Source organism: Akebia trifoliata, chromosome 11 (assembly GCF_017979445.1).
Source record: "Akebia trifoliata isolate Shusen 1 chromosome 11, ASM1797944v1, whole genome shotgun sequence".
NCBI lineage: Eukaryota > Viridiplantae > Streptophyta > Magnoliopsida > Ranunculales > Lardizabalaceae > Akebia > Akebia trifoliata.
Window position 1 is genome coordinate 5,228,636 of NC_141385.1, and position 23,179 is coordinate 5,251,814.

Consider the following 23,179-nt stretch of genomic DNA (forward strand, 5'->3'; position numbering starts at 1 on the left):
TTTTGACAAAAGTGCTGAATTTAATTTTTTTCAGCAATAAGCACTAAAAAATAGCGCAAACAAACACCACCTTACTCAAAAATCAAAAAAACATTGTGTTTTAACTATTTTGAAGTCGTGGGTTCAAGTTGAACTTATCTATAATAAAAACTATACACCCACTTAATATAATACTTACTTTTTCAACGTTACATTATTGAGGATAAAGAAAATCCTATGCAAGAACTAAAAATGATAACTAGAATGAAAAATAAAGATACAACACAATACAAAATTTTGCATGATTCCACGAGATTGTCTATGTCCATGGGCGATGATGAGATCCTTTCACTATTATGTCAAGGGAAGTGATCATTACTATCTCCCCTGTGGCGACAACCTCAAGACTTTCTCCACTCTAGCTAGTGGGCAGAACTCAAGATCCTATACTATATTCTACTTAAGAATTTTGCCTCTCACCTCCCCCTTATAAGTCAAGTTTTTTTTTTTCTAGATCTTAAAATCTCAAAAAGAATAGCTGGAAGATTCAAGTTTTGTCCTTAGGTGTCTATATTCTATCAATTCTTCGGGGATTGAGCTCTTTATCTCTATAAGATGGAGCTGGGGTTTTGTCTACGTTTGGAAGGGGGGAGGCGGGGGGGGGGGGAGGGAATAGTGGCAATTTTTTCTTCTACTATTTTTTTTTTTTTTTTGGCTTATCGTGTGTATCCCCACTCTTCAGGTGAGACTAGTCACAAGCACTGTCGCCTTAGTAAATCCTACATGCAACTAGTTGAGTCAAGGGTGGTGAGTGGCCTCAAGGAATTCATTACTTCGTGGGATTTCAAACACTTGACCTACCCTTCCTGAGGAGCTTTTTGAGTGAACCCAGTGTAAATCTATTGGTCTCTATTTTCATACCATTGATGATTCATATGTTTGATTCCTCTACTTCATACTACAAATTTTGGTTTACACTCTTTTTCGACTCCGATTAACAAAATTCAATTTTAATTTTGAGTTTAAACCATCCATCAATGAGATTAAATGTACACCCCCACTTTTTGTTATTTCTATAAAAAACATAATATTGGGCAGCGACCTCAAAGTACCTTTTGTTAACATAATTAAGTGTTCACACTAGTCAGTTCATCTAGCAGTACTTGTAAAAATCTTGAAGTAGATATTTTTTTTTTATTCCCTCATCTACAATTCTCTTTCACATGTGGGGGAAGAACTCATATTTTTCTTGGCGACTAGACTTAGGCAATGTTTGTTTGTGTTATTTTTCAGCGCTTATTGTTGAAAAAAATAAATTCAGCACTTTTTGTCAAAATAGCGCGTTGTTTACTTTATATTTTCAGCGCTTATTGTTAAAAATAAGTGAAAAAAAATCAGCATTATTTTGATGCTGAAAAAAAGTGTTGAAGCGGTAAGCACTTCGCTTTTTTGACACGAACAAATATGCCCTTCGTTTTTTTAGCAAGGACAAGTATGCCCTTATACTTAAAAGGATATTACCTCTTATACCCCTTGGCTAAGTATATAAATACCCCACAAATTAATAAACCACACCATGGCTAAATTATTTTGTCTTATATGGGTTAAAAGTTTTGGAATGAGTTGATTTTTGGTGAGGATGATCTCCTCATTAGTATATAAGCACCCCACAAATTAATAAACTCACACCATAGCTAAATTATTTTGTCTTATATGGGTTAAAAGTTTTAGAATAAGTTGATTTTTGATGAGAATGATCTCTATAATGAGGAGATCATCCTCACCAAAAATCAATCCATCCTAAAACTTCTAACCCTATCAAAACAAGTTCAAGAACCGTAAATCGTCCCTTTTTTTTTTTTTTTGAAAACTATTTTTGATGGGTTGGAAGTTTCAAAATGGACTGATTTTTGGTGAGGATGATCTCTAGACTTCATAAACCATCCTCACTAAAATTTGCTCATTCCAAAAACTTTAGCCCACATAAATAATAAAAAAATGGCTATGGTGTGGGTTGTCCTTATTAATTCATAAGGTGCTTTTATAATTACGCATCCTTCATTTCTATCAAAAATTATTCATTCAAAATTAATTTCTTTTAATGTTGACATTATTATTTTTAATTTGGAATTTGTGGGCTTTTATAAATAGAAATTATTATTTATAAATTGAAGATTTGAGTATTATTTAAAAATAAATTGTATTTTTATTTTATAAGAAATAATATATTTTATTGTGTTTGATAAGAAATAGGCATTTGAAACATGTAAACAATGTATAATATGATTGTAAGGGTAACAAAGACAATTTATCAGCTTCAACAATGTGTAACAAACATGATTCAGCATCTAAACAAAAAACTTTTTCAGCACTTAAATTCAGCACTTATAAGTTTCAGCGTTTAATACTATTCAGCACTTATTTTTTTTCAGTTTAACAAATAGCACCTTAGTCACACACTTATACGGATCATGTGAATTAGGAGTGTCAATGAATGGTCAAAAATTCGAATTTGAATTCAAAAAATAGGATATTATCTGAAAATTTTGGATTCGAATTCGGATAGTTTTATATATTCAAATTCTTATTGGATATAGGTTCAGATATTAACATTTCGAATTCGATAATATCCGATTCGAAATAATATAATATATATTATTTATTTTATTTATTTATCATATACATAATATAATATATAATAGGTTTTTTTAATAATGATAAATCAGTTGGATAAGGAAAAATTGTGTGTTTTTTTTAATATACAAATTATTCGAATTCTAATTGGATATTATCTGATATTCGATAGGATAATCGGATTCGAATTTGAATAGAATTTTAGAATATCCGTTGAATTCGAATTCGAATTCGAATATTAGATAAAATTCCAGATTCGGATTCAGATATTACTGTATCCGAACTGATAAGCATCCGTTAACAACCCTAATGTGAATTAAGCGTTACATTTATTTTCTGGTTGGACATTTCATCTATTAAGAAAAACAGAATGAGAAGAAAAAAAAAAAAAAAGATGCAATGGCACAAAAAACGTAGAGATTTTTACGTGGCTCACTCAAGATTGAGGGACACCCATGGATCATATTGATTCAACTATAAAGAAAAAATTCGCACTTTCATATTTTTAACCTTTTCATTATCGAAAATAGAAATATATACTCTCTCAAAAAACCCTAACTAGGATTTTACATAATACCAATGAAATTACGAAAATACTTTGAGGAGTTTTCTTTCGAGACCTCTACCCCCCAAATCCCCGTCTTTCGGACATGGGGAGACTAGCCCCCATCCAACCCCCAGCCCCAACAAACTCAACGCTGGGGTCGATTGGTGAGCATTGTTTTAAATGATGACCAATACTTACTATGGGAAAACTGGAAAATTTGATAAGAAAATTCGATGGGCCATTGAAATTTGATGTTCCTTAGACTCAATGGCTTAGAGATTTCGAATTTCTCCCTTCATTTATTTGATGTTTTCGGTCCATAAAAAAAAAAACAATATTCAACAATGAAAATTAAGACCTCTTGTTCAGTCGAACAGAGGGCTTTTTCACATTGTGACTCCCTGCTGACCAGTACCATCAGTCTCCACAAACAATAACATCGTCATGGTCTCCTAAAATCAATGACTTGGGTTTCCATCAAGATTCAATTACCATGACAATGGGCTTATCAAAACTTGAATTTTGCCTTCCTAAAAAGAAAACTTGGGACCTTATTTGTTTTTTTTAATGAAAAGGAAAGGGTTGCTAAGGAAGACAACTTATACACAAGTGAGACAGCTTCCAAGGGAAAGAGAAATAAACGAAGAAAAGAAACAAACTAAACTAGGAGTTCCTAGTTTCCAATTATTCATGCTTAAATAAAGCCACGCGATAAAGATTAAAACTTAGGGACAGGGTAGTCCTCTTCAGATGCTGGGGCCTCAATCCATTCTCTATCTTCATTAATCACCATCCCTTTGTTCTCCTCAACCCCCCATGTTTTAGGAATCATGAACTCAACTTTAAGAAAATCAACTGCCTTGTTAACCAGACTAACACTCCTCTTTACCTTCAAGTCAAACTCACCATCCTTTCCATTCCAACCTGCAACAATATGTGGCAATGCTTGAAGGTCATGATACTCACCAGGAGCATACTCCATTAGGAGGGGGTGCATTGGTACCAAGTCAATCACATTCTTTGTGTGCAAGATTCGGAGGTTCGGGAATGAGTTGACCTTCTCCTTGAAGGCCTTGTTACCGACTTTTGGGCAACCAAAGACAAAAGCCGTTACCGGTATATCCGACAACCCATTTTCGACTACATCAAATGCACTTAGGACCGATAGAGCTCCACCGAGGCTGTGTCCCGTAAATATTATGCTTAGATTATCGTCTTTGTACCGTTCCACCAATTCTTTGATCTTTGTTTGAAGTTGGGTTCTCGCACTAGGTATGGTGATAGTCGGTGTTGGGTTATCAGAAGTGTAAATGCTGAACCAACCCTTCATGACCTTCAAGCTCTCTTTCGATGTCCTTTCTCCATTCAAGGGTTGTTATAGTACCACGCCATGTGACATATATTTCACGTCTCCCAGAGACTCTACTTACTTCATGGGATGTGACAGTGATCTATCCAACCCAATTGACTTCGGAATTGCAATTTTCAACCACGACCGTGGCATGAAGGTACGTATCGACGAAGTAGTCTGATGCTGATTGGATATGCACCTTCTCCAAGAATGATTTCTTGGAATAGCGACTGTTGCCATAGTATTTGAACTTTTGATCGCCAATGAATGTATGGCTGTTTGCTTGCTCCCTAGCAATTCTTCCCACGATGGTTCTCTTTTGTTCATCTCCATAACCACGATATATAGATGAAAATGACTTAGTTAACAGAAAGATTGATATTGATCCAAGCATACTAAGGACCTTATTTATAAGAAAAATGCTCGACTTGAAATGACACTCCAAGCGGCACTAGAGTGTGCACAAAACCATATACATTTTCTCAAGATATGGGCATTATACAATTGAGGACAATCAATGATTCTCTATACTGGATTCTTATTTCTAGTACGTTCTATCTATAAAAGAGGAGTTGACACCGTTCCACCGACACAGTTCATAATTGAAGTGATGATAAAGTGTGTGAGTGATGATACTAAAGATGAGTTGTGATAATCTGACTCCCTCACATACTTAATCGACTCCCCTAATGTGGGGGTGTGCCAAAACCATAGATTTCCTTTCATCGGGATATACAACCACACAGATTTTTGGGATGTGTAATTTTGTATCCATAGACATAAAGTCTATGGTTATAGCACACCCGACGTCAGGGAGTCGACTGAGGGGAAGTCCTATTATCACCACTCTACCAAAGATACTTCATTGTCATATTTCATTTTCAAAGGATTATGGTACTTCCGTAATTTTGTTGAACTGTCAAAACATTCCCAGGCAAATGCCAAGATTTATGGTTCTGCGCGAGGCAAATGATCTACGATTCTATGATGGGGGTGTTTGAAAGGAGGGTGTCATATTACCACGACCCTTAAGAAATTTAGTGTTGATGGCAAGGATGCATGGAAATATACGTTGGGAAGCATTGAATGTACTATCACAAATAAAATGGACAATGGGATGGAAAGCATCATACTGGATGCAATTGGGAAGTACAATGTATTTTCACTTTTTCTCTTTGTTTTAAAGTCCCGTGACTACCCACTTCTCTTTCTGTTAAAATAAATGTTAATAAATGATGATTAATATTTATTTAAAATTGATTCAAATAAAATTAATTTGGTTTATTTTAAATTGATATTTGAAAGTTACTTTATGGTTGGTGTACTTTTTGTTAAAAGAAAAGTAAGTATTTTTTAAAAGAGCATTTCTATTGGTTGATAACTTTTCACATGGATTGGAATTTGTAAAAGTTCTTTTGGCTCCTTTTTTCAAATTTTTATAAATCCCACATTGCTTTTTTAAAATGTTTTGGAGGGATTTTTAAACCTATAAATAAGAACTTATTCTCAACTCTTTCTTCATTCCAAAGACTCTCTCCTTGAGAGCTCCTAATGGCTTCAAGCTATATGGAAATTTAATAATTCGTTTTTATTTTATATATATATATATATATATATAAAATAAGAAAGAAAGAAAGAGAGAGAGAGAGAGAAAAATTAAATATTTAATAGGGCCGTCCAATTTTGGATAGGCACCAAGGCCGAACCGAAAGGTGTCGAAGGGGCTTAAGGGAGCTTAATGGATTCCTTGATCCGAATAGGTCCCTAGTGGTTCCAATGGGTTTCATACCTATTGAGATTCAAAAACCATTTACGAATGGGTGTGTTTTTTAAAATTGATATATATTTATAGAGATTAATTCTGTTAAAATAACTAATTAAAATTTTTTCTACAAAAAGAGGCATTCGTGTATCCGAGATTCTGTGTGACAGATTTTCTCAAAATAGTGCAAATTTTGAGGAAATATACAGTTGTGTTAGAACTGGGCTCTGTTGTATCCTAAAGACAAGTTCGCCAGCAACCCATTTGCATCTTCGTGTTTAATCGGAGTGGGGGCGTCTGTTGTCTATAAGACAACGTAGATTACTACGTGCCTCAGAGCAATATAATTTAAGTTCAAGTTCTATTTTTTCTAACACTTTCTTCAGGACGTGGCCATGAATGCAATTGATGTGCATTTTAGAGAAAATATTTTCTAGCAAATCACATTCTTTGGTTAAAGTTTAAACGAATTCAAAATTTCTTAGAAAATAATTTCATCGTTAGGGGTTGAAAAGTTCTAATAGCATTTTTTTAGACTAATGATAAATGCCTCTCTAAAACTGATGCGGTTGACGTGGTATGTGCATAGAACCACAAATATTTTTCCTTGTGTATCCCGAAGAAAAAGATCTATGATTTTGTGCATTGTTATGTCAACCGCATCAGTTTATCGTGACTCTTATTATTATTATTATTACCCAACCCAAATGATAATATTCTTTTTCTTATATGAAAAAAGAAATTCCAAACAAACAGTTTTTCTCAAATCTAGTTTATCATTAATATTCTCTCTACTAGAAAAATGGGGATTTTTTGTTTAAAGAAAAAGAAAAGAAGGAGAAGCAGCACTAATACATTGGGGGTAGTCAAATTCAATGGCTGTGGTTGGCTTACCCTGGACAAGTTTATAAATTATGACCCTTGGATAAGTGGACAAAAATCCAACACCTTTTCTTTAAGAATCCCAGGCTAGTTGTACATTCAATTATTTGTTTTATTAATTTTTTCACATTTTTATAAAATTGAATAACTATATTACGCCTCCCATATATATATATATATATATATATATATATATATATATATAATATATATATATATATATGGATTAGGATCCGTATACACATAAAGCTACTCATAAAGCTACAACGTGTTTTGTCTTATATGGGCAAAAATATTTGGAATGGGCTGCTTTTTTGTGAGGATGATCTCTATGGTGATGAGATCATCCTTGCAAAAAATCAGCCCATTATGAAGCTTCTAGCCCCATGTTTACAAGTTGAAAAATTGTAGACCGTCCAATTATTGTCAATCATTTTTTATGGTATTAGAAGTTTTGGAATGGGATGATTTTTTGCAAGGACGGTCCCCTCACCATAGAGATCATCCTCACAAAAAATCAACTTATTCCGAATCTTTTTGTAGCTTTATGAGTAGCTTTATGTGTCTACGGAACCCCACCCTATATATATATATGGTGGGGTTCCGTAGACACATAAAACGACTCATAAAGTTACAACATTTTTCTCTTATATGATTATAGAGGTTTGAAATGGGCTAATTTTTTGTGAGGATGATCTCTATGGTGAGGGGACCATCCTTGCAAAAAATCATCCCATTCCAAAACTTCTAACCCCATCAAAACTGATTTACAAAAATTGGACAGTCAAAAAATTTTTAACTTGTAAACATGGGGCTAGAAGTTTCATAATAGGCTGATTTTTGACAAGGATGATCTCCTCACCATAGAGATCATCCTCACAAAAAATCAGCCCATTCCAAACATTTTTGCCCATATAAGACAAAACACGTTGTAGCTTTATGTGTATATGGGTCATAATCCATATATACATATATGTTGAATATTCTACTAGCCTGGCTTTGGATTTGGTATGGAATTTTAAATTTCACCTCCTATTGGGATATAATAGGTGGTTGATGTCTGTGAGGCTATCCTCAATTATTTTCAGCATGGAATGCCACTCTTATTTTTGTTTTAATCTCAAAATATTCGAACCCAGACATCTTAAAGTTTTAGGGTAATTTCTTGTATGTATAAAATCATTTAAATTTTTTTGTCTAATATATAGATTCTTTGTTTGCCTCCTCCCTTCTATCATTAGTCCAGTTCAATTGACTTTTGTGAAAGGTAGGAAAATCTAGGATAAAATTCTCATAGCACGTGAAATGGTTAATTAAAAGCTTCTATTTAAAAAATCTTCCTAATTCTTATGTGTTAAGATAGACCTTCGGAAAGCTTTTGATTGTCTTAGGTGGTTGTTCCTGAAGTCAATCCTTTTCCAAATAGGTTGTTCGAATAGTTGGATAAATTGGATTATGGAATGTGTTTCTTAGGCCAAGTTTTCAGTTTTAATCAATAGGACAAGTTTCGCGTATTTTCCTAGAGGAAGAGGTCTTCGTCAGGGAGATCCCCTTCCCGTTACTTATTCACTTTGGTAATGGAAGCATTCTCTTGTTTACTTCAAGAGAAGGTAGAGGGAAACTTAATCCAAGTTTCTTCTATTTTCAGTACTCCTGGGATTTCTCATCTTATTTTTGTGGATGATGTTTTTCTTTTTTTCACAAATGAAACCAATTGGCTTAATTAAATCTGAAAAGTCCTTAATCTTTTCCATCTAGTTTCTGAGCTCCAAGTTAATGATGGTATAAGTTTAATTTTCTTAACGGGTCTTGTGTTTAGGAAAATATTTCATTTGAAAAGGTTTAAAGAAGGTAGTCTTCTTGTCAAATACGTAGGTCTTCCACTCTTTTCTTCTCCGCTTAATCATTCTATGAGCTAACCTTTGGTGGGACAAATTTAAAAGAAAATAGAAGGTTGGAGAGCAAGTTGTCTATTCTATGCGAGTCATTTAGAACTTATTAAATCGGTCCTCTGGCTTTCAGATCTATTGATCGAGTTCCTTTAATATTCCCCATAGCACTCTCAAAAAATTGAAAATCTTTTCAGTAGATTCCTTTGTGTGTGTCTGGGGGGGGGGGATGCTTCTCTTCATAGATCAATCCATTTGCTTAATTGGAAAAAATGTGCATCTCCTCTTGACTGGGGGGGTCTTGGCATTCAAAGATTGTAATAGAGTTGGTATGATGAAGTTCTTTTAGATTATGGTTGAAAACAAGACCCTATACATGGGCTAGGTGGATGAGGAAAAGATGTGGGGAAGACATTTGGAGTGCAGAAATTCCACAAAATGTTTCATGGTCTTGAAGGGAAATTATCATGGTCGAAGAAGATGCTATATATGTAAGAATTTTATCACGGTGCATCTATCTCATGTGGAAAGATCTTGAAGGTGAGCCTCTAATTTCCCAATTTGGAAAATAGTATAATCCATTTCTTTGCAAAAGTCAAAGACTTTCTAGATGGGAATACTTGGCAGTTAAAGATGCCATTTAATACTAAAATGGAGGAAGTCTGTGATCTAGTCTATCAGTACCTTTAATCCCTGAACACTTAATAAATGATGGCCCTATTTGAATTGCTAGCCCAAACGGTAAATTCAGCTCTAAACATGCATTATAGGGTGAAACGAATGTAATAGACTGAGAAAATCAATTCTATTTCTTTTCATATACATTCAACAGTAGTTAAATACACATACGGGATAACAAACACTTGTTTGAGATCCTAAAATATAGGACAGTTTGAAATTGTTTCCTAATTCTAAGGAACAACTATTTTGAATGAATCCAAAAATAGAGAAACTAATGGGCTGTTACAATCCTATGACTTATGATATGCCCCCTCAAAATGGAGCTCGAGAAAGAAGTCCAATCTTGGATTTGAGATCAAGAAAGCAGGCACGATGAAGAGGCTTGGTGAGTGCATCAGCAATTTGATCTTCTGAAGATACATGACCAACACAAAGGACACCATTTTGTACTTGATCCTTGATGAAGTGAAAATCGATGGCAACATGTTTCATTCGGGAGTGAAACACGGGATTGGAGCAGAGTTGGGTAGCACCAACATTGTCACAGTATAAGATGGGACAACAAAGTAGTTGAACACCAAGATCAGTTAGGACATAACAAAGCCAGTTGAGCTCAACAACTGCATTAGCTACTGACCTGTATTCAACTTCAGTGGAAGATCTTGCAATAGCTTTCTACTTCTTAGAACTCCAGGAGACTGGATTGCGACCAAGATAGATGACATAAGCACTGGTAGATGAAAAATCATCATTGTCACTTGCCCAATCTGCGTCTGAATAGGCGTGTAAGTTCAATGGGGATTGGCGATGTATTTGGAGGCCTTCATTAATAGTGCCACAGAGATAGCGTAATAGACGTTTAACAAAGCTCCAATGGTCGGTTGTTGGAGTATGCATGTACTGAGAGAGCTTGTTAACCACAAATGCAAGGTCTGGTAATGTAATCAAGAGATATTAAAGGCTGCCAACAATTGTCCTGTACTCTGTGGGATCAGACAAATGAGAGCCTGATTTTAACATCAGAGGTGGGCAACTTGGAATGGAAGTTAGCATGGGTTTGGCATCAGTTATATGAGTTCGAGCCAGAATATCCAAAATGTAACGCCTTTGAGATAAGTAAAATACCTTGCTGATTTGGGACTACCTCCACACCCAAGAAATAAGATAGCTGTCCAAGATCCTTAATTGAAAATCGATGAGCAAGAACATCAACAAAAGAGTCAATAATTTTAATGTTGTCACCAGTGATTATTAAGTCATCCACATATACAAGTATATACATAATATGTCCAGTAGTAGTGAAAACAAATAGTGAGGTATCTGCATGAGAATTCTTAAAGCCAGAGTGAAGAAGGAAAGTGTGAAGTTCATGATACCATGTTCTAGGTGCTTGTTTGACGCCATAGATTGCCTTTTGAAGTTTGCAGACATAAGATGGATGATCTAGATCAACAAAACCTGGTGGTTGTTGCATGTAGACATTCTCGGAGAGGTGTCCTTGAAGAAAGGCGGTGTTGACATCAAGTTGGCGTAATGACCAACCCCGAGATACAACAAGGTTGAAGATAACACGAACTGTGGTTGGTTTTACAACAGGGCTAAAAGTTTCTAGGTAATCGACTCCTGGCCTTTGATGAAATTCTTTTGCGACCAAACGTGCTTTGAACCTGTCAATAGAGCCATCAAAGTTATGTTTAATTCTAAAAATCCATTTACACCCAACTATATTCTGTGTAGAATCAGGTGCAACAAGTTCCCATGTTCCATTTCTAACTAAAGCATCACACTCATCAGACATGGCTTGACACCACTTTGGATCAATAAGGGCTTTAGTCACGATTGTTGGTTCAAGGTCGTTGGATTTTGAGAGTTGGGTATGAAGGTTCATCTTAGTTATTGGTTTATAAATGTGGTTTTTGGCTTGAGTGGTCATTGAGTGAGTTGGAAGGGGATGAGTTTTAGTTGGGTTAGGAGGAGGTGACGTTGGGATATGTAATGGTGGGGTTGGATTGGTTGAGGATGGCAAGGAAGTTGAATTTGGGTGGGTGGGTTGGTTTGTGTTTGTTGATAGAACTTGCACTGGAGGGTCTGTTGGAATTGCACTTAGAGGTTGCTGAGGGACGATGACTTCAGATGGCATAGTGAGTGGCGGCTAGGAAGAGGGTGAGATAACTCTAATTGGTGCAGGAATCCAAGTGGCAATGGTGTTGGGATGAAGACTAGAGGATGGACTAGATAATGAGGAGTAGGGAAATTGAGATTCAACAAATTTGGCATGTCTGGAGATATAGATTTTTGAAAGGGTCAAGGCAGTAGTATGCACTTTGAGTGAGAGAGTACCCAAGGAAAACACACGGCTTAGACCATGATTCAAGTTTGTGTGATGTATAAGGTTGGAGCCAAGGGTAGCATAAGCAACCAAAGACTCTTAATTTCGAGTAATTTGGTTCTGTCAGAAATATTTTGTGGTAGGGTGAAGAGAGATTTAACGTGGGAGTGGGCATTCTATTGATGAGGTAGATGGTTATGGCAAAGGCATAAGTCCAGTAGGAGAGGGGTAAAGAAACATGAGTGAGGAGGGCAAGGCCTGTTTCGACTATATGAAGGTCCCTTTTTCAAAGTAACCATTGTGTTCAGGTGTGTGAGGAGAAGTGGTGAGATGAGAGATACCATTGGTTGAAAGAAAGGTAGCAAGGGAGATGTACTCACCACCATTGTCAGAATAGAGGGTTTTGATGGTTGAATTGAAGTATTTTTCTACAATGGCTTTGAATCTTATGAAGACTTCTTCGACATCGGATTTGTTTTTGAGTGGGTAAAACCAGATATATTTAGTGAAGTAATCAATGAAAATTACATAATATTTAAAGCCATTATGTGTGAAAATTGGAGAGGTCCATACATCTGAAAATATGATTTCAAGAGGTTTAGTAGAGACAATTGTAGAGTTGGAGAAAGACAATTTGTGATTTTTATTGCAAAGACAAACATTACATGAGAAATCACAGGATAAAGAGGAACAAAGGCCTAAATGATTGCTAGAAATAATATGTTTGAGAATTGAAAAAGCAGGATGTCCTAATCTATGGTGCCAGTCGACGCAAGTGATCTTTATTGTGGAGAAGGCAATCAAAGGGGAGGAGGTTGGCTACTCATAGACACCATCTTTAGTTCGTCCTTTCAATAGTGTTACCCCAGTTCGAAGTTCTTTCACAAGAAAAGTGGATGGTAAGAACTCTATGGAAACATTGTTAGAATAACAAAATTGTGATATAGAGATTAGATTATTTTTCATAGATGGAACACAGAAAGCATTGTTTAGTGTAAAGGTATTGTGAGGAGTTTTAAGAGAGGTGGAACCAGTGTAGGTGATGGGAAGATTGGAGCCATCTCCGATCATGATGTCATCAATGCCAATGTATGGAGCATGCATGAAGAGGTTGCTCAAATCAGATGTGACATGGTGTGAGGCACCACTGTCCAAAAGCCAGGATGGCGTGGTGGAAGGATTGGTGGCAAGGTGAGCTTGTGGTTGCCATGGTGTGCCTTGTTGGGAAGAGCTGGATGTGGGGGAAGTGTGAACTGGTACGAGGCAAAATGAAGGGCACCGTTTGACAGTGTGACCTTGACTCTTGCAAATTTGACAGTGACCAAGGTATGGTCTAGGAGGAGGACGAGGGCCATGTGATGAATGGGGTCCTGCATTGGTTGCAGCAGGTGGGAGATCGGTTGAGTTGAAGGATGGGTGCCAGTTGGTGGTGGTAGTACCTTGTGGTTGAGAAGAACGCCAATTTTTGTTGTTGGTACGGTATGTGGGATTTGTAGTAGCTGGAAAATGGTTGGGCTCGGGTGGGATTGTTTGAAGAAAGGCTTCAAAATTGAGGAGTTTTTCATGAAGTTCTTCAAAGGTGATAGAGGTATCTCTTGCTTGGACAGCGCGGACTAATTCTTTGTAATCATCACCGAGACCATCTAGGATTTTGTCTGTGCTTTCTTCTTCATCAATTGAGGATCCAAGAAGAGCAACATCATCTGCTCGAGTTTTGATAGTTTGCATAAACTCAATGATGCCAAGGGAGCCTTTGGTAGTGTTTTTTAATTGGTTTTTTATTTGTTTGATGCAGCCACGAAGGGCTTGGCATAGATGTTGGCTAGAATTGTCCAGGCTTGTCTAGAGGTTTTGGCTTGAGCTATGAAGGGAATAATGGTGGGTAAGATGGAGCCAATGACAACGTTAAGGATCAACTGGTCTTGTTTGGTCCATAGAATGTAACTGGGATTGGGTCTGGCTGTATTGGACTGGATCAAGGAGGCTGGCGGACATGGTTTGGAGCCATCAATATAGCCAAAAAGGTCATAGCCAATGAAGAGTGTTTGGAACTGTAGTTTCCAGGAGAGGTAGTTGGTAGAGGTGATTTTGAGAGGGGCCTGAGCAGCAACGTTGATGCTGATGAGAGTTTGGTGTGGTTCATTAGTGTTGAGGATGGTTGTAGGGTCAGATTCAATAGCCATGAGTGATGAAGAACAAGGGGAAAAAATTGGATCAACTTATACTACTTATGGTTGCTCTTATACCATGATAAATTTGGGGGTCCAACTCAAAACCAATTGGCAATAAGTAGAGAGGCCCAAGATCCTATAAGGAGAGAGACAAGGCAATTTGTGTCTGATATGGGACTAAACTCAACACGCCCCCGCACGTGTGGGCCGGATTGGCCCAAAACACATGGAGATATGAATTGGGTGACAAGGAGAAGAGAAAGGCCCACTCTGATACCATGATAGACTAAGAAAATCAATTCTATTTCTTTTCATATACATTCAGCAGTAGTTAAATACACATACGGGATAACAAACACTTGTTTGAGATCCTAAAATATAGGATAGTTTGAAAATGTTTCCTAACTCTAAGGAACAACTATTTTGAATGAATCCAAAAATAGAGAAACTAATGGGTTGTTACAATTTGTTACAATCTTATGACTTATGATAGAATGTGCATTGGTGGAAGATTATTTGGAACCACAAAAATGTTCCACGTTACTCTTTTATTACATGGCTTGCAATAAATAAGAAGCTAACAACGTGGGAGAAGCTTCAAAATGAGGCTTTTCATTTGCTTCTTGATGCATCTTATGTAAGAAGGCTTTGAAAAATAAGTTTTGAGGGTTTTTCCTTTAGCGGGTGGATTTGGAAAAGGGTACTTAAAAAATTTGGGGTCTCCAGAGTGGGTATTGGTTCGGCATTGGATGAGATTCTAGCTTTGAAAAGAATCAGATTTCCAAGCAAATTTGTCTATCACGCGCTCTGTTTAAGTTTTTGGGTAGTTATTTTTCACATATGGAGAGAACGGAATGGAAGAATCTTTGATGAGATTGAGCTTTCTCGCTCTCTAAAATTTTGGACATTGTTGAAGAAGATATAAGGAACATATTTGATGGAGTGGTGATAAATGACGATAATTCTGTTGGAGAGAATGGGTAATGATTTCTATGAAAAGATAGAGAAGAAGATTGAATATATTTCTGATTTCTGAATTAAATGTAATAGAAAATACTTAATCTAGAAGTAATGGTTGACGCATACAAGTGAGTGATTGAGACAGCTTCTCACCCGGAAAGGGAAACGAATGAAGAAAAGAGAAATAAACTAGTAAAGCAGCTGATTGAATACTAACCCATGGAACAACTAGCTTCCAATTAGTCAAACATAAAAGCAAAAGTACTCAAAACTCAGGGACAAGGAAGTCTTCTTTAGATGCTGGGGCCTCAATCCATTTTCCATCTTCATCAATCACCATCCCTTTGTTTTTCTCAACTAACCATGATTTAGGAATCATGCACTCTTTCTTAAGAAAATCAGTTTCCTTGTTAACTAAGCCAACACTTCTCTCGACCATAAACTGAAACTCTCCATCCTTTCCATTCCAACCCGCAATAATATGGAGCAAAGCTTCCAAGTTGTGCCAGTCTTCGGGTTTTGTCGAATCCTTCAAGTATGGTGACTTCCTAGAGTCTACAAAAAACTCGAGGCCTGCAGGAACATATGCAACCTGAATGGGGTAGCCTGGTACCAAGTCTATCGCATTCTTTGTGTGCAACATTCGGAGGTTCGGGAATGACTCAAGCTTGTCGTTGAAGGCCTTGTTCCCAACTTTTGGGCTGCTAAATATAAAAGCTGTTACAGGGATATGTGACAACCCATTTTCGACCATATCAAATGCACTTAGTGTCGATAGACATCCGTCGAGGCTGTGGCCTGTGAATATTAAGCTTAGATTATCGTCTTTGTACCGATTCACCGATTCTTCAATCTTTGCTCGAAGTTGGGTTCTCGCGCTAGGTATGGTGATAGTCGATTTTGGGTTGCCGGACGTGTAAATGCTGAACCAACCCTTCATGACCTTCAATGAATCATCATTGATGTCGATTGGGTTCAACACTTGCTTCATCGATGCAAGTTCGCTTTCGGCATCTTTTTTCCATTCAAGATTTGTCGTAGTACTACGCCATGTGACATATATTTCACGTCTGCCAGAATTTTTACTAACTTGATCATCAGAGGTGACAGCTATATATCCAGCCCAATTGGTTTCGAGATTCTGATTTTCAACTATGACCGTCAAAAAGAAGAAGGTATCGACGAAGTAGTGATCTGATGTCAATTGGAGTTGAACATTTTCTAAGAATGATTTCTTGATGTAACACCCCGTATTTTCAACTCATATCTCGAGGAAATTAAATGGTGAGATTTGGAGGAAAATATCGAATGAGAAACTTAGAATAAAATACTCGAATATTGCTATGATTAATTTCGAGGAAAATCAACTTCGCCATTAAATTCAAAAGGATCAGAATATATACATTAGCCTGTAAGTAAGTTCGAATTTGAATTCGGATGAAAAAGTTATAAAATTCTCGAATTTCGCATTAAGTGGGATCCAAAATAGTGGAATTTTGTTAGAGCGAGAATCGAAAAGATTTGATGACACCGTTAGATCCGTAGCAAAAAATTATTCGAAATGGTATATTCACTTGTCAATTTCCAAGTCCGAATAGTTAAGTTACGGTCGAAACTAGAAATAAGGGAGAAATTACAAGTATGCCCTTAGCTGTGTTATAAAAGAAAAATCTGATTTTTCTTTATTTCATTTTTCTCTTCTTCTGTAAGAAACCCCAACGACAGCCACTTCTCCACCCTAGGATTTCGACCCATTCCCGTTAAGTTCTAGCCCGAACGAGGCCGAGTTGAACCTCGACGAAGAAGACAAAGTTATCGACCACGTCGAGAGCTACAACTTCACCATCTTTACTTACCCATTCTTGTTCGTTTTCTCCATCCTCCATCAAAACCAGTCGGGTAGCTCGAGTAAAACTCTACACCTTCCATCCAATGACTTTATCGAGTTAGGAGTTAGGTCTATACTTCATTATAGAGGAGAAGGAGAACGTCATTGTCGGATACCTTGCAAACCCTCGCTCATTTGGCATCCAAGTTAGCCCAACCTCGACTCTCGAGCCACCAACCTTTATCATTGTGCGAGTTTATCATGTTCGACGTCCACAACCAAGTAAGGGACTTCCAATTCTTATTGGTAACTTTAGATTTATCAAATGTGCATTTAGGGTTTTGAAACAAAACTTATTGTTTGCATTTAAATTGTAGAAAGTTGTTGTTTGATTTCAAAATCATGGTAGAAATAGATGCTTTGATGATGTTTTATCAAATTTTAACTACGAACTCGTGGGTGGGTCGAATGGTTCGAAGAATGGAAGAAGAAATCGAAAACTCGAAAGTTCGAGTGAGGTTCAGGCTGTATGCAGGTAGGGTCAGTGCCACCGGCACCTACCGAAGGCATTCTGTCGGTCCCACTTATTTCTATTTACTTTAAGTTCTTTAATGAAATTAAGGTTTTACCCCCCATTTCGGAACAATGGAAATGATTTTAAGATCCAAATCTCAAAGGATCAAAATCCGAATTTTGGTTTCAAGAACAAAACGTAATTTTCGACGTTTTCGGCAAGTTTTCAAAATGTAATAACTTTGCGTTACTTTGAATTAGATTACAAAAACTATATGATGTCGAATCTCGTGATCGAGACTTTCATTTCGAAAAATCCATTTTCAATTTCGAGAACTTTGAAAAATTGAATTTCTAACACTTAACCAAATTTTCACCAGCTTTTACTACTTTGACCAGCTTAGGCACCGTGTATCACGGGACCTTGTTTTTTAATAAACTTTGATGGTTTTCAATGAAAATACCAAAAGAATGACTTTGAAATATTAGAAATGGATGGTTGATTTGAAAATATGAAAAGTGAGAATGTTGAGAGAATGGGAAAATGGAATGAACGGTAAAATGTCAGAATCACACCCGAGGGGTGATGTCTATATTTTACATTGTATGTTGTGTGTAGGTTGGTGAAAGGATATCCAGGTTATTAATGAAAGGGTTGCATGTTTATTTTCGATTATGTTAGCGCGTGCGCTGAGTACTGTTGTTTATTTTAGGCCGATTGGCCACAGTTGCATGGTAGGAACTGGATATCCGTTCTCAACCCTGTTTTGTTAATTTCTCTTTTGTTTTAAATGAAAAACAATATATGTATGTAGCTATTTTGTGAGCTGTTAAAGAGTTTGTGAATGCCTGAAGGGATAGTGCGTCACATCATCCAGAGGGGTGCACTATCCTGGGATGTACGGTAGGGACCACCAAACTCATACGTGGTATGGGACGCGTATGAGAGTGGAGTCACAACTGGAATCCGGGTCCATTCCTTTCTTATCTTTACCAGTGAACGTGTATTGTAAAGGTGGTCGTATACGAGTGGAGTGTCATTTGGGAATCACATGCACGCCTGATAGGCATAGACGAAGATGATTAGTCAGTGATCACTAACAATCTAGTAGTAGTCAAACGTTCTGACACATCGAAAAAAGACCAATTGCTTACGGTCACGTCAAACGGTCAGCCTAAGCCGGATAAATGGTCCCGCAAGCGTGGTAGACACGACCAGCCACAAAATCAGGAACTACGATGTTATTGAGGAATATGATGTCCTGACTGGAAGCGATCCAGTCGTGAATCCCAACTCTTTAATTCCAATACTCCACCATTTGTATTATGTATCTGTTGTTATATTTCGAATTATAAATGAGAAGCATGTCTATTATTTAAATATTGGCAATATTATTTGCATAAAATGGAAAATGTATAATGAGTATGGATGATTGATGCTATGTGTAATTTTTAAAACTGTTTAGTTGCTCATCCCCTAGCTATATGTACCAGTTGATCGTATTTTATCTTGTAAAACCTTGCATGTATTAAAATGTTTAGTATGCTTTATTCGATCATGCTTAGGAAGGGTTATTAGTAGGAATTGGTTGTGGACTTACTGGGTAACCATTGTTACTCACCTTTTCCTTCCTATTTTTTTTAGTTTCAGCACTTGCAGTTATCGAGACAGGCGCAGAGTCAGTAATTGAGGAGCATCTGGTCGGTCAGATCGACGACCAGAGTCTTTTGCCTGGTGAGCACTAGGGCTACATCCCTTAGTGTTGTCAGTTTCCTCTAGGATGTATGTAGTTTTTGGATTGAGAGTTTAGGCCCATGTTAGAGTGAGAGTATTTTGTAAGCCTGTATATGGTTAAATCTTCCGCACTCTGATCTACTTACATGTTAGATGTAATTAGTCTTCCGCTGTTCATTTCCTGTATTTACAACTTTACATCAGGCTTTGTTATAAATTGTTTTATCAGGTTTGAGTTTTGTGAAACACTAACATAAACAGAGGAGACCATGCCGAAATTTTGAGGTGCCACCTAGTACCTTGAGGTTTGGCATTGGGATTTGTGTTAGCGTTTGGCGGGGCGCCACACTTGAAATATCGGCTTTTGCCATAGTATTTGGAGTTTTGATCTCCAACAAATGTATCGCGATTCGCCTGGCAGAATTCACCGCATTGAAGGATAAGTTTCCGAAGGTTTGGGTTTAGAGGTTCTAGCAAACCTTTCCACTGATTGCTCCCTAACAATTCTTCCCATGTTGGCTCCATAACAAAGATAGATGACTATGTATCCTTGTTCTTGCTGAGAGATCAAAATGTAAGTGAGATGAAATATGCTTATGGATGCAAGGTGATTTTACCTTTATTATAAAGATAGAAGAGCTGACACTGTTCTTGTACATAGAGGACAAGAAACACTGTTAGCTAGTCAGCTAGCTTAGTATGTATAATCTATAAGTGAGAAAAAACCAAAAGACCTTATTCAAGATTTTGAATTTTAAAAACAATGGTTGTTCCCGAGGAAATATCTGTCTATCTATCTATTAATCGATTTAGATCATTAAAAACTGGTGGGGTTGGTGATTTAATGGTAAGGACGGTAACATACATTGGAAATGTTAAATGTCCTGATAATTTGATAACAAATATGGGATGTAGAACATCATACTCGATGCCCTTAAGAAATACCATTTCTTTTCTCTTCTTTTCTTTCACTCCATTTTACAGAATGAAGTCCAGTTCCTCCTCACTTATTATTTAGGGAAATGTTGGAATGATACAAACGGAGACACAAAGATGACAAAAATGATGTGGTGGCACGCTCATAACCGTAGATGTTTTTTACTCATATCTTGTGGAAAAGTATTTACAGTAATGTGTGCGACACCACATCATTTTGTCACTTTGTATCTCCGTTTGTGGACTCCAACTCATTTATTTATACTTATAGGTGACCTCTTTAATTTACTCCCCACCGACAACTTCATCCAACTATTTATTTATAGATGGGAAACATGAGGAAAACGATTTCATGAGGCAATATACACGCAATTCAAGTGCATTTCATTCACTAGGCATTTTTAGAGAAAAAAATTAATTTCCTCAAAAATCATGTTTTAAGTTATTGTTTAAAATTATTTGACTTTCTCAAAAAATGATTTTTCATTTAAAGGGTTCAGATCACATGTAATTTTCATGAGTCATTCTAAGGAGACGATGGATCCCAACCCATCAAAAAATAGGGTTTAAAAAAAGGACTTTGTTAACGGGTGCCTAAAGGAACGTGTTAAAGTGCAATAAATACTCTTTGGAAATTGGATTTTGTACCCAAAATGCCCTTAAAAAATTTTATTTTACCAAAACACCCTCCAATTATAATTTTTAAAATGTATTTATTCCACTTTACCGTGTGCCTTTAGGACACGTGTTAACAAGTCATCATGCATGCACCTGATTTTGAGTATGCGGTTGATATGGCAAGGGCAAAGAATCATAAATCTTTTTCTTCGGGATACACATGAAAACGATCTGGGATTCTGTGTTTTTGCCACGTCAGCCACGTATTAAAAATCAGTTGCAGTCATCACCATTCTACTATATTATATTGGGGTAGTTGAATTTAATGAAAGTTGTTGGCTTGTCTTATACGAGTTTTTTAAGCATGACACCAGTTGCTGTGGTTAGCTTGTCTTATTTGCTTTAAAAAAAGGAAGCGTCTGTTTGCTGCACACACACCAAAAGTACTTTACTTACCCACCTTAAATGTAAATAGCATTTACTAATTTACCTTTTTTTTTATCTTTTAAATTCTCAATCAATACACACATTTAAACATACCGATGCAAAGAGGAAAAGATATCCGCAGCAACTGGTGGATTTTCAACGAGGAGGATAAAAAAATGTTACCACCATTCCCCCCTTCAAATGGAATAGTCCTCATAGATATTTTTTTTCACCATTAATTGTTCTTACAAAAAAATTTCTACTCTTGATTGCCCCCACATGAATAAAATCCTGACTTTGCCCTACAAACTAATTTGAATTGCGTCTTCTTCTTCTACCGATTGAAATCACACTTCATTATATTGATAAAAATCTTAAAATTTCTAATTCAAAATTAAGAGTATATCATTCTCTATTTTTATTTAAAACTATAATAAATTAAATTCTCTTCTTGATATTTTCCTGGGTACAATAAAATGGTGGAATTCATGTTCCCATTACCATTTACCAAAGGAACCCGTGTTCCCTTGAAAACGAATATCCTGCAATCAAACAGATCGTAACTAACCTGAACCATTATAGGATTTGGCCCAGATGAAGATATATAAACTGCTGGTCCAGCATTCACCACAGATTCAGCCTGCAGTTGCACGATAACAATTGCTCACAAAATTTATTCGAAATATCAGAAAAAATAAGCAAAGAAATGTGAAGGAAGAAAATCGTACAGGAGACTGCCCCATACGTAGTGTCAGAATTGTATGGCCAAGCTCCAAAAAAAGAGCACCTAAATGTTGCATTGCTAGCCTTGCTTGCACTGATTCGGCCTGAATTTGGCTCCGTGTTGTAGGATCAGTAGAATCTCCATCTCCTTCCAAACGTCCTGCAATATTCTACATAAACGTAGGAAATTACAAACAATGAAGAATTAGAAACAAAGAAAAAATAACCAAAAAGGGGGGGGGGGATGCAAGGGATGTCAACGTAAAACAATTGCCACTTTGGGCATGCACACACAATTTACATTTCATTATGTTTTCAGCAAAGATCTGGGTGGCATTACAAATTTAAACATATCTACTAATCTAGCCCATTTACTAAATTTACTTATTTAAAAACTTTTACATTACACCATCCATACTAAACTCGCCAACTTAAATGCCTGTTTACCACTACATAACAACACTCAATTTCTAGAAGATAGACTCATCAGACACCATGTCACAACAAGCTTGTTGAATGCATGATGAGATACTTTATCAAAAGAAAATCTCCCTTAACAGATGATAATAAATTGTACACATATGCTGGCATATCAGGATTGTGGGGATCGGTGTGTCTAACACTTCGTACCTATGTTAGACACCAATACACATGTCCTTGTCATAGAGGACTTCCAGCAGTCAGATCTGCAGAGATCACCGTCGGATTACTCAAATATGCATATGTGAATAATGCCGCAAAAAGATTACTCAAACATGCATAGATGCATTATGCCACAAAAGACTTGCGGTCTTGAAGGAAGTAAGGCATCTAGGTGTTTATATATAGCATTAAAGCTTTGAAGAAACTTATGATGGGTGAGATTGTGAGAATTCAGCTCACCTTATCTCAAAAATCCTGGGATCAGCTTTTGAGACCACTCAAATTAAAGATCTTGAAAGCTCAGCATTGCACATCCATTCATGCACAAAGTGTGCACTAACAAACAATGCCGCACACGTGCACAAGAGATAACCAAGCTATACATCTACGAACAAAGCTAAAAAAATGGGGACATACAGAAAGTGCAGCTACAGCACGACCACTAAGAAGTTGCTATGCTCTCCGCATAATGATGCATAGTGCTTCAGGTGTTGCCAGTTCACGTGCATTAGATGGCAAGTCCACTCTCTGTTGATCTCCAATATTGGTTGGTGAAGGAGATGCTTGATTCCC

At 36.7% G+C, this 23,179-nt stretch overlaps 1 long non-coding RNA gene and 2 pseudogenes across 1 annotated transcript; all 3 read right to left on the reverse strand.

The window, feature by feature from the left end:
- Positions 1-3,878: 3,878 nt before the first annotated feature.
- On the reverse strand, positions 3,879-4,905 carry LOC147390522 (phospholipase A1-IIdelta pseudogene; annotated as a pseudogene).
- Positions 4,906-14,698: 9,793 nt separating this feature from the next.
- Positions 14,699-20,015, reverse strand: LOC147390523 (phospholipase A1-IIdelta pseudogene; annotated as a pseudogene).
- A 1,657-nt stretch (positions 20,016-21,672) lies between these two features.
- LOC147390524 (uncharacterized) lies at positions 21,673-22,129 on the reverse strand. The gene is made up of 2 exons (XR_015182480.1): positions 21,970-22,129; positions 21,673-21,881 (listed from the first exon to the last, which is right to left on the reverse strand). It is a non-coding gene; the product is annotated as an uncharacterized LOC147390524 (long non-coding RNA).
- Between the last annotated feature and the right edge of the window lie 1,050 nt (positions 22,130-23,179).